The sequence below is a fragment of the Plecotus auritus genome (genome assembly GCF_963455305.1).
Source record: "Plecotus auritus genome assembly, chromosome: 8".
Taxonomy (NCBI): Eukaryota; Metazoa; Chordata; class Mammalia; order Chiroptera; family Vespertilionidae; genus Plecotus; species Plecotus auritus.
This window is the reverse complement of record NC_137782.1, coordinates 106,393,218-106,406,059: the sequence shown is the minus strand read 5'-3', so window position 1 is coordinate 106,406,059 and position 12,842 is coordinate 106,393,218. Positions and strand designations below refer to the sequence as shown.

General features: G+C 45.1%; 1 long non-coding RNA gene across 2 annotated transcripts in view; it reads left to right on the top strand.

Annotated features, from left to right (window-relative positions):
• LOC308255801 overlaps positions 1-5,812 on the top strand; it is a 70,228-nt gene extending 64,416 nt beyond the window's left edge. For both annotated transcript variants that reach the window (XR_013961391.1, XR_013961392.1), the window contains exon 4: positions 5,554-5,812. This is a non-coding gene — a long non-coding RNA (uncharacterized lncRNA). The remainder of the gene's footprint in view (positions 1-5,553) is intronic.
• The last annotated feature ends 7,030 nt before the right edge of the window (positions 5,813-12,842 follow it).

Sequence of the window (12,842 nt, the reverse complement as noted above, 5' to 3'; positions counted from 1 at the left end):
AATGAGCCGCCCTTATTTTTCAGTTTTGATTGGATTCACTCACTTGAGCTGGGTATCTAGGCTCCTTGTGGGTTAAGGGTTGTCAGACTGGGATTAAATGGCAAAGGATAAGAATTGTAAAAATGGAAATGAAATCCGAAATCTCTCCTTTGGTTAGTAACTCATATTTGATTTCCACCCTGTGTTCTGTCCAGGAAATCTCCTTATATTCAGTTAGGTTTTAAATGGGGACGATGCTCCCTTTTCCCTTCCTCTATCCTAGGCATCGCTCGCTTTTAACAGTGCGAGGGGACTGTCCAGAAGTCCCCAAGGGTTCCTGCGACATGGGGGTACAGGGGGGTAGCAAACATGTCCCAAACATCAGCAGCCTGACATTCCTGCCGGCTGTTCCCACTGCACAAGTGGGGGTGCGGGCTCTGCTGGCACCACAGTCAGGGGCCCAGGGCATGCCATCTGCAGGCACCTCTCAGAAGGAGGTCCTGGCTCCTGAGATGATTCCCCTGAAGAGGAGTCAGTCCAAGGGCTGTACCTGCCTCCGGCATCCAGAGAGAGGAGACCCGGCTGCCTGCCAGGACATGTCCTATCCTGCCATGCCCTCAGGGAGAAGCTGAGGCTGCACACACATGCGCACACACACTCACATGTGCAACACCACACACACACACATGCATTCACACAGGCACACCACACACTCACACCCACACCACACACATGCGCATACACCATACATACCCGCACACACCTGCACACACACACTCACCTATGTATGCACACGCACGCACAAACATGCAGGGCAGCAAAACATTCTCAAAATTTAACTGAATAATAAAAGGATTGAAATGTTTTGAACACATTGTGGTTAGCTCCAGCGTCCACTGTCATTTGAGCTGTGTGACTGCAGGCAAATTAGCTGACTTACCAGCTTCCATTTTGTCATGATGAAGTGAATCGGTGGGGCTAGGTCGGTGCTTCTCAGAACCGGCTGGGCTTCAGGTCACTGAGCGGACTTTAACAAGCGTTAATTGCAGGCCCTCACCCCCAGAGATGCAGCAGGTGTAGGGTCAGGCCCACAACTTTCATTTCTAATGAGTTCCCAGGTGATGCTGCTGCTGGTCCACGGACGGCATTTGCGATGGTCTTCAGATGAACTTTTGGGTCTGATGCAGCCAGCAAAGCCAGTCCTTCTCTCAGGGGATGAGGTGGGATTAGCTGGTGAGTTGACTAAGCTATAGTAAAGTTTTCATGTTCAAATTTGACTGGAAAATGATTCACCAGAGTGTCACCAACCCTTCACTTCTTTTTGACAGCATATTTGCATGTTGGGTTGACACATATAGTTTAAAGACACATCTCAATTACAAGATGTGGTCCAGATAGCTGCCCTTGTGGGGACAGAGGCAGCCACTAAACTCTGAGCAATTACTTGAAATTAGTCTTGTCAGATTTGTTTAGGGTGACCAGGCAACTACATACAGTGACCTAATGTCACTCTTCCTGGAAAGATTTGTAATGATTTTGCATATCAGTCAAACTATTCAAATACTAATGCTGCCTTCATGCCTTCATCACCATTCTAGTCAGATGTCATTTCTAGAAGCCCTCGGGGGATTTACATTCCTTAATTATTCTTCAATACCCAAACCAAGCATCTTTAATTGGTGTAAATTGAACAGCGTTGCAATGCAAACAAGGAGAGGGTGCACTGATCAATGATTCTGTGCATGTCTATTGGAAAGTCTTTGCTATCAGATCAAGTAACAAATCCTTACCTCCGGTTGCTTCCATGGAAACGCCAGCTCATGGAGACTCCAAACCTGTGTCCCCCTGTCATCACAATTCGGAAGCTTGGACTAGGTTAGTAAGCTGTGATTCCAAAGTATCAACCTTTAGGGAAAGGATTAAAAATCATCCTAAGGTATAGAAATGTTCACTCACTTATATTCTACACCCAAAACTACTCTAGTAAATGTAATATTGTATACTAACTATAATTAAATAAAAATTTAAAAATCTAATCATAAAGATACTCTGTTCCAATGCCAGAAACGACATCTAGGAGCCCTTTTTGAGAACTGAACTAGATATATACATGTCTAATCACTACATTGTACACTTGAAACTAACATGATATTGTACGCCATCTATAATTGAAAAATTAAAAGAAAATAACAGAGAACTCAGCTGGAGACAAAGTGTTTCTATCCTCTGGAGAGTCAGTGTCTCAATTTTTTAATTAGAAACAATGTAAAATTTTGGTTAATTTGTGAAGCCATTCTTTCTCATGGTTTTTTTTTGTTTTGTTTTGTTTCTGATAGTGTATGATCCACCTAATCATATATCCAACCTGTGGTCATGTAACATGAGACAGGTGTTCCTTCTCCTTTAGCGTGATTGAAAAACTCCAATTACGGTCCTTCTAGTAAGTGTGTCACACTCACTTTCCCTCTTGTCTTATCAACTTTTTCACATTGACTATGTATTCCTGGGGTGGGAAGAAAAGGAAGCATAGGCCCATCACACAACCCAGAACTGACAGTCTCCCGCTCCCTGGGCTCAGCAAACTATGTTCTGATGCTCTCGTGTGTAGGAGCCATGCTTATTCATTTTTAATCTATCTGATTTTTGACAAAATTGGCTGGTTATTAGAGGGAAACTTTCAAGTTGATTTGTGTTTAGAGCAGTCCAGGGCAGAACACTTAAAATGAGTGGAGAGGAGGAGTGAGGGAGCTGTCAGCTTTCTGGACAACCTTTGTTCACTGGTTTGGATTTAAAGGGGGGCCTTTGGTGGGGAAGCTCATTTGGGTAGCCTGTCTCCACGGGGCAGGGGCTGTGGTTTATACACATCCTATAGAATGCATTGCTTAGTTTTCAATGACCTGGCCAAGGGTTTTGAGGACCTTGGGGTAAACTTTATGAAGACTTTGGGGACATCTTGGACTCCGGGGTCACTTGTGGATGAATGCAGACAGAACTGCATCCGGGGTCACATCCAGCTGGATGGATGCAGACAGAGCTTACACCCCATGGCCATCTTCATGTACCACCTTGGTAGGTCTCACAAACCGGAATTATCACCCTGAAAATAAAAGCACATTGATGCTGGGAAGTCAAAGCCAATCGGTATTTCTCTATATGGATCAACTTTGAGAGTCCATAAAAAAGAGCAGACTTGAAAATGGGTGCAGAAGTGCTCTGCCCCTCCCTATTTTTGAGGGACCCCTCAGAATCTGCAGTGGTGTGGCTCCATCATCTGTTTTATCTGTCACCTTTTCTTTCATGGTCACTTTACCTGGCCTTCCTCAGCCCTGCGATGGGCATACTGAATTTGAGAGTCAATTTCTTGGTTCTGATTTTTGCTTTTCCCCTTTGAAATCATGTTACCTCTCTGGTTTCATTTTTATCATCTGCCAAGGGAAGCAGTCGAATTTGGTGAACTCTCAAATCCCTTTGAGACCTACCAGGTGACGAGTTATTTTCTCCAGTGCCAACTCCCATGAAAGTCAAGGGAAAGGAGCCCACATTCTATTTCTCTGGAGCCCATGGTCTGATTCATAGAAATGGGCATCTATATCAGCACTTCCCAAACTTTAATGTGCATCCAGGCTGCCTGTGATCGTGTGAACTGGAAGATTCTGGAATTGTGAAAATGAAGGTTCTGGCTCAGTGGGTCTGAGTGGGGGCTCAGACCCTGCTTTTCTAACAGCTCTCAGGTGATGCAGCAAGACCTTGCGTGACAAGACCTCAGACACTGGGGAAGTGAGGCCCAGGGGTGGGTGTGCTTTGTTCTGCGAGGGAGCCCTGGCTCAGAGTGCACACTTACAGCTTACTTTGCTTTTGAGGAAAGGAGCACTGAGGGAAGGGCAGTGAGAGGGAGGGGTAAGCTGTGGGCTCCTAGTCCTCGCGTCATAGCCCATCCTCGACATCTCCCATTTGACTTCTGATGGGATGGGGAGGTGGCACCACAACACGGGCCTCTTGCCTCACTGGGCCTTGTGGTCCTGAGATCTCAGGGGAGGCGCTGGTGAGGAAGCAGGCCCCCTGCCCCCTTAGTCCTGGCTCCTGACGCATCACCGGGGCCACAGTTCTCAAGCACATACTCTTACACACTTTTGATTTCTCTTTGATGTCCGTTTCAACCACTGCAAATTACTTAGTGGCACTGAAGGGTGCCACACAGCATGACTATGGCTTTAAAAATTAACATTTTATGGAAGGTGCACCGGTCTGGGGATGATTCTATGGTGTAATTCTGGCTGGCGCACTGACTGGGGCCCTGAAGGCACCATCAAATGCTCTGAGCTCTTCACAAGGATAGCTTTCCCGGCCTCATTGTGTGCAGAGACAATGCTCCTGAAGGTCCTGTGTGAGTTGGTGTTTTGCTGCTCCAGCAATGGCCGTCCATGGAGGCCAGATCCACACCTGCGCTTCTCTCACCCCCAGTCCCCTCTCACCTTACGAACACAGAGCAGGACATTTCTCTCTCTTTCTCTCTCTCTCTCTCTCTCTCTCTCTCTCTCTCTCACGCACACACAAATGTGTGCTTTTTACATGTAATCTATTTTTAGCACAGAGTTTCCCAGACTTTACTGATAAGAATAACCCTGGGCCCCCCATGAGCCACAGGTCTGGGCTGGGAACTGGGGCACTCCTGCCACCCTCTTTCTCTCTATCTTTTAAAACAGCATTGTTGATTTTATTCCCAGAGACATTTAGGACACAGTGCTTAGCGCACGGTTTCCCGCTTGGCTGCCCTGTGGATCACCTGGGAAGCTTTCATAGGTTCCTGTGTCCAGGCTGCACGCAGACCAGAAAGTCTGGGAGAGGCCGGGCAGTAGTGACCGTTAACGTCCCCAGAGGGACCCCCACGCACAGTGGGGTTAAGCACCTCTTCTGTGATTTCCAGGAGCTTGTCTAGCCCAGGGAGGAAGCCGGGAAGCCCAAAGCCTTGTCTGCCAGTGATTCTGCCATGTGAGCGCATGGTAGAGCCATCCAGGCCCCGTGTGAAAATCCTGCTGCCTAGCTCACACATTATGCCAATTAAGCCAGAATGTCTGGGAATGGAAGCTGCCTCAGGAGTTTCAAAAGGTCCCACTTGGTCCCAGTTGCAGCCCAGATTCCACCTGCGTGTAAATTTTAATGATGACCCATTGGGCCCGTGCCCTCCTCACTGCTGCTACTGGGGACCTGCTGCTTATCACCCTTATTTCTTGAACGAACCCGAGGCCATAGGGGAGGCCTCTGGCCTTCACAGAGACCTCTCAGCACCAGGTCGGAGGCGCCTCTGCCCACGCCTCTGCCCTCCTCCCCTCCCACAGACACCCGAACACCGAGTGGGAGAGCGGTTTTCATAGCGTCTAGTGCTTTTCTTAATAGAGGTGAAATTCACCTAACATAAAATTAACCATTTTAAAGTGTATGATTTAGAGGCAGTTAGACCATGATGTACAATGCGCCGCTGCCCCCTGAGTTATGTTTCTCTAATTTCAAAACTTTTTCATTAACCAAGAAAAACACAACATACCTATTAATTCTTCCCCATTTCCCCTCTTATAGCCCCCGACAACCACCAATCTGAACTTTGTCTGGATGGACGCCCTCCTGGGCATTTCACATCAATGGAGTCCTACTACATGTGACGCTGTGTCTTCTTTCATGTCCCAGGATGTCCTCCAGGCTCGTCTGTGTGGCCGCGTCTGCAGACCCCTTCCTTTGTGATGCCCGGGTAATCCTCCATTGCACCTCCATTGCCTGTATTTTTCTAAATAAAGTTTTCACTGACATAGCCACGCCCACGAAGTCTCCTGCTATTTATTGTGGCTTCCCGTGTCAATGCTGGAGTCCAGGAGCAGCGACAGAGGACATATTCCCTATTTGCCTCTTTACAGAAACTGTTTGCTGGGCCTGTTCTAAATAATACTTCTGGGAAACCTTGTTATGATACCATGTATGGAAATTTTAGTTTCAACACAGTTTACCTTTAATAGTGATGTAATTTAAAGTTCAGCTGGATGAGCAAAAGTGACAGGAAGGCTGTGACAATTTGAAAGAGAATAGTGGTAGGGAAAGACTGCCTGGTGAGATCGGGCAGCACATCAGAGGGCGCGGTACTGGGTGCTGGTGCTGTGGGTGGGTCCGGAGGCCTGGGGAGGCAGCCAGCAGGAGCCATGCCACAGGCCGGGAGGAGGAGCTGGCTGCTGGACAGAGTGGAAGCTCATGGATACCAGCTGTGTGGACTGTGAAGCAGTTCCCTCCACTCCTCCGAGAATTCCAGAGGAACAAAATATTGAAATATGGATAAAAGACACTAAAATATCAGAAGAAAATGTTGATGACTATCTTAACAATATTGTAGCAGAAAGATTCTTTTAAGCTTGATGAAAGATGATATAAAGCAAAAAATTGACTAATTTAATAAAACTGGCTAACATGTAAACCTTTTATATGGTAAAAGCAATATAAGTAAAGATTAAAAGATAGGACCAAATTAACCTAGGGAATATATAAGAACTCTGGCAAATGAGTGAGAATCTGAACAGTACAAAATTAAGTCCTTACTTATTTTGGGAAAATACAAGGTGTCCCAAAAAATGTATGCACACTTTGAATAATTATTAATTTCAATGAATTAAATCTGAAAAAAGGAAACATTGGAATTAATTATTCAAAGTGTATATACTTTTTTGGGGGGTTACCCTGTATACAAACACAAACTAGCAATCCTATATAATAAAGAGGTAATATGCAAATTGACCATCACTCCAACACACAAGATGGCCACCCCCATGTGGACACAAGGTGGCTGCCACAAGATGGCCAGCAGGGGAGGGCAGTTGGGGGGGACCAGGTCAGCAGGGGAGGGCAATTGGGGGCAACAAGGCCTGGCAAGGGAGGGCAGTTAGGGGTGACTGGGCCTGAAGGGGAGGACAGTTAGGGGCAATCAGGCTGGCAGGGGAGGGCAGTTAGGGGCAATGGGGCCAGCAGGGGAGCAGTTAGGCATCGATCAAGCTGGCAGGGGAGTGGTTAGGGGGTGATCAGGCTGGCAGGCAGAAGCGGTCAGGGGCAATCAGGCAGGTAGGCAGGCGAGCAGTTGGGAGCCAGCAGTCCTGGATTGTGAGAGGGATCCCAGATTGTAGAGGGTGCTAGCTGGGCTGAGGGACACCCCCTCTCCCCCCCGTGCACCGGGTCTCTAGTAATGCAATAAATGCAAAGGGTTGGTAAGCATGATACTGTGCATGTTCAACCTTGTAAATAATTAATGCAAATATAATGTAAATTTAAATAAGATGTCATTTTTGCTGTTTATTTGATTGAAAGAGGTTGAGGATCCCCAGTGACAGGGAGAGTGTAGAGAAAGGACTCTCTAACTCGTGTTCAGTATTTCTGGAGGGATATCTGGTGGTGGTACATACAGATCACATTTTTATTTTTTAAAAATTTTATTTATTACATTTATTGGGGTGACATTGGTCAACATGAACATATATGTTTCAGGTGTGGGTTTCTATGTTACAAGATCTGCATATTGCACTGTGTGCCCACCACCCAAAGTCATCTTCTCCTGTCACCTCATATTATGACCCCCGTCTCTGTCCCCCACCCCCTCCCTCTGGCAACCACCACTCTGCTGCTTGTGGCTATGAGTTCCAGTTTTATATCCCACATATGAGTGAAATCATATGGTTCTTAGCTTTTCCTGACTGACTTATTTCACTTAGCATAATGTTATCAAGGTCCATCCATGTTGTTGCAAGTGGCACAATTTCATCCTTTCTTATGGCTGAGTAGTATTCCATTGTGCATATGGACCACGTCTTCTTTACCCAGTCCTCTATCGCAGGGCACTTTGGTTGTTTCCATGTCTTGGCCACCATGAATAATGCTGCAGTGAACATAGGGTGCATATATCTTTGCGAATACATGATTTTGAGTTTTTCAGGTATATACCCAGGAGTGGGATTGTTGAGTCATATGGTACCTCTATTCTTAATTTTTTGAGGAATTGCCAGACTGCTTTCCATAGTGGTTGTACATCTACATTCCCACCAGCAGTGAATAAGGGTTCCTTTTTCCCCACAACCTCTCCAACACTTGTTATTGCTTGTCTTGTTGATAATGGCCACTCTAACAGGTGTGAGGTGGTATCTCATTGTAGTTTTCTTTTTTTTTAAATCTTTATTGTTCACATTATTATAGATGTTCCTCTTTTTCCTCCCCATAGCTCCCCTCCACCTGGTTCCCACCCCACCCTAGGCCCTTGCCACCCCACTCTCCGCATCCATAGGTACTGCATACATGCATATAAGATCTTTGTCCCATCTCTTCCCACACCCCCCCACACCCTCTTCCCCCCAAGAATTGTCAATCCTCTCCACTTCCATGCCCCTGATTCTATTACATTCACCAGTTTATTCTGTTCATCAGATTTTTTATTCATTTGATTTTTAGATTCACTTGTTGATAGATATGTATTTGTTGTCACTTTGTTGTTCATAATTTTTTATCTTTACCTTTTTCTTCTTCTTCCTCTTCTTAAAGAATACCCTTCAGCATTTCATATAATACTGGTTTGGTGGTGATGAACTCCTTTAGCTTTTCCTTGTCTGTGAAGCTCTTTATCTGACCTTCAATTTTAAATGATAGCATTGCTGGGTAGAGTAATCTTGGTTGTAGGTTCTTGCTATTCATCACTTTGAATAGTTCTTCCCACTCCCTTCTGGCCTGCATAGTTTCTGTTGAGAAATCAGCTGACAGTCATATGGGTACTCCATTGTAGGTAACTAACTGTTTTTCTCTTGCTGCTTTTAAGATTCTCTCTTTGTCTTTTGCCCTTGGCATTTTAATTTTGCTGTGTCTTGGTGTGCTCCTCTTTGGATTCCTCTGGTTTGGGGTTCTCTGCACTTCCTGGACTTGTAAGTCTGTTTCTTTCACCAGGTAGGGGAAATTTTCTGTCATTATTTCTTCCAATAGGTTTTCAGTATCTTGCTCTCTCTCTTCTTCTGGCACCCCCATAATTTGGATGTTGGTATGCTTGAAGTTGTCCCAGAGGCTCCTTACACTATCTTTATATTTTTGGATTCTTTTTTCTTTTTGCTCTTCTGTTTTTTTTTTTTTTTTTTGCTTCCTTGTATTTCAAATTTTTGACTTGATTATTGGGATCCTCTAGTCTACTCTTGAATCTGTATATTATTTTTTATGTCAGTCAGTGTATGCTTAATTCTGACTGGTCCTTTCCCATTTTTTTTTTTTTTTTTTTGCATTCTCACTAAGATCCTTGAAGGTCTCACCAAGTTCTTCAGAGGTTTCTAGAAGATTCTTGAGTAACCTTATAACTGTGGTTATGAACTCTATATCCAGTAGTTTGCTTTCTTCCATTTCTTTCATTTGTGACATGTTTCTTTGTCTCCACATTTTGGCTGCTTCCCTGTTTTTGTTTCTATGTATTGGGAAGCTGCTAAGCCTCCTTAAGTTGATAGAGTGGCCTTGTGTAGTAGGTGTCCTATAGGGCCCAGTGGCTCAGCCTCCCCAATCACCTGAGGTGGACACTCTTGGTGCACCTCTTTGTGGGCTGTGTGCACAGTCTTGTTGTAGCTGAGACTTGATTGCTGTTGATATCACTGGGAGGAATTAACCTCTAGGCCAATTGGCTGTGAGGACCAGCTGTGTCTACAAAGGAAGAGCTGCTGTGCAGGAGACACTCTTATGGGGCAGGACTTGGTTCAGTGGGGCTTTGGTGCTCACTGAGTCTGCCCCTTGAGTGTGTCACTTATGGATGTGAAGAGTTGTAATCTGGTATGTTCTTGCACTGACCACTGGGTACACTGGCTCTTGAATCTCCAGGGAGGTGCAAAGTCAGCCACTGCCTGGGGCCACCCAGTAGGATCTACAGAGAGATCTGCAGATTCCTCCTCTTTGTGTTGTTTTTGGAAGTGCCCAGACGATGCCCAGCTGTGAAGCAAGGCAGGCTGGTGCTGGTGCGGCCTTGGGCCTTCTTTTGATAGCCTGGGGCTCCCTGACCCAGCTGCAGCTTGTTTGACAGGTTTTAGGCTGAGAAAGGACAGGCCATTCATATGCAAAAGCTGCTGTGCTCAGCTTGGGTGGGGTTGTAAATTGGTTAGGGTGGGGTCTCAGGGATCTCCAGGGTAGAGCAAACAGTGATGGCTGCCAGTCAGCCCTGCACTGGGGAGGTCCCAGCACAGGAACAATGACTGTTGCGAGCACCTCCATCTGGAAGAAAGCTGCCTCCGCATTCATGCCCCAGTGCCAGATAGTCCAGTTTCTCCCCTTATGTGTCTGGGTCCCCCCGAGTCTCACCCCACACTGGAGTTCAGAGCAATTGGGAGCTTGTATCTCCCTCCCAATTAAAAAAGTGGCACACCCAGGTGCCAGCCCATTCTGCACATCTGCACCTCCTACCAGTGTCAATGCTCTTTTTTCTTAACCTCTCTAGTTGTGGTACTTCCTCTCAGCCAGCTGTCCCACGGTTCTGGATGATAGTTGTTCTGTATTTTAGTTGTAATTTTGATGTGGTTGTGGGAGGCAGCAAGTACAGGTGTTTACTTATGCCACCATCTTTGTTCTCTCTCATTGTAGTTTTGGTTTGCATTTTCTAATTGCCAGTGAGGTTGAACATCTTTTCATATATCTATTGGCTGTTCGTAGGTCTTCTTGGGAGATGCATATTTTCAGGTCCTCTGCCCACTTTTTGATTGGACTGTGTGTTTGTTTGGTGTTGAGTTTTATGAGTTCTTTATATATTTTGGAAATTAAATCTTTGTCAGAGCTACTGTTTGTTAATATCATCTCCCACCTGCTTGGCTGCCTGTTAGTTTTGTTGTCCATTCAGATCACATTTTTTTTAAAAAAATATATTTTATTGATATTTTACAGAGGGGAAGGGAGAGGGATAGAGAGCTAGAAACATCAATGAGAGAGAAACATCGATCAGCTGCCTCCTGCACACCCCCCACTAGGGATGTGCCTGCAACTAAGGTACATGCCCTTGACCGGAATCGAACCTGGGACCCTTGAGTCCGCAGGCCGATGCTCTATCCACTGAGCCAAACCGGTTTCGGCCAGATCACATTTTTAAATGTAATCACCTTTTGACCCAGAGACTTGACCCTTGGATATTTTATTTTAATCCTCACCTGAGAATGTGTTTTTATTGATTTTTAGAGAGAGATTGAAAGAGAGGGAAACATCAATGTGAGAGAGACACATTGATCGGTTGCCTCCCAGGTAAGCACCGACAAGGGGATCAAACCCAACCAGCAACCCCCAACCAGGAATCGAACTCACAACCTCCTGGGTCATGGGGCGGCGCTCCAACCAACTGAGCCACCCTGCCAGGGTGGCACCTTGGACATTTAACAAATGGAAAATTAACATAAAGATGCACCTTGTGGACCCCAGTAATGAATGCCGGCACCACAAACAACAGAAAGAGAAAAAAATTTGCTCCTTGCTGCAGGGAAAAGCTGGAAACCATCTCAATTCTCATCAGTGGGTTCTATATTTTTAAAAACACTTTATTGAGGTTTGATTGACATGTAAAATCTGTACGTTTTTAATGTGTACAACTTGATGAGTATGGGGATAAGTATATACCTGTGAAACCATCACCAACATTGAGGCCATCAACATATCCATCACCTCTCAAAGAATTCTCCCTTCCCTTTATTATTATCTTATTTATTATTATTTTGTGTGGTAAGAGTACTTAAATTAAGATCTACCCAGTAGCACATTGTAAGTACACAATACAGAATTGTTAGCTAGTGGCACTGTGCTGTGTAGTGGGTCTCAGAATTTGATTATCTTACATAATGAGCTTCATACCATTTGACCATCCCCTTTCCACATCTCCCTGCCAGTGTAATTTGATAAAAACAAGTTGTGATTATCTATATAATGGATTTCCAAGAAGCCATTGTAAATGAAGAAGACTTTCCAACGTGGATATAGATTCTAAGTTCTTTATCAAGATTGGAATTATGTTTGTTTTCCTGGGCCCATTGAGGTGCAAAATAATGCACCTAGCAGCCATCCTCATAAAAATGATGGCTATGACATATTTAAAAATTTTTTACTTAATTTTTTTTTACTAGAGACATTACATTTAACATTATAGCAATTAAGACTTGAAACATATAAAAAGCATGGACTCGAGTTTGTGTGTGATGTGCATATATGTGTGTGCACATATTTGTATACCTGTGCATATGTGTGCATGTGTGTTTGTATGTTTGTGCATTGTGTGCATGTGTGCATGTGTGCCTATGAGTGTGAGGTCCCTGGAGAGCCTAGCATCCAGCTGAGGATGCTACCACACCCTATCCCTCCAGAGAAGTGGCTGTTCCTCATAGGACAGATTCAGGGGATTAATAAATCAAGTAAGGACATAAACTCTGTCTCCGTGCGGATAAAACTTTCTGCCTGTAGGGACTCCTTTGTCTTCCAGATGGGACAGCATGGGATGTGAATGCCAAGGACAAGCACAGAGAAGGCTGATAACACTTGCCATTTGGCAACAGGCCCCACAATCCTTACTGAACCCTTTGGAAGTTCTGGCCTTCCATTCCCTGTCTTTCAGGAGCCTGTCCACCTCCTCTGCTCCTTTGAAATGAATTCCCCTGGTAACTTCCCTGCCTGCTCACCCACTCTTCACTCTATCTCCCTGCTCCTTCCTTCTTATTGGTCTGGTACAAAAGGGAATGGGTACCCGCAAATGCATGGTGCTGTTGGTCCTCTGACAGCTACAGGAGTTTATTTATGTTTTAATTTTTTAAAAATATGTTCTTATTGATTTTAGAGAGAGGAAGGGAGTGGGGTAGAGAGATAGA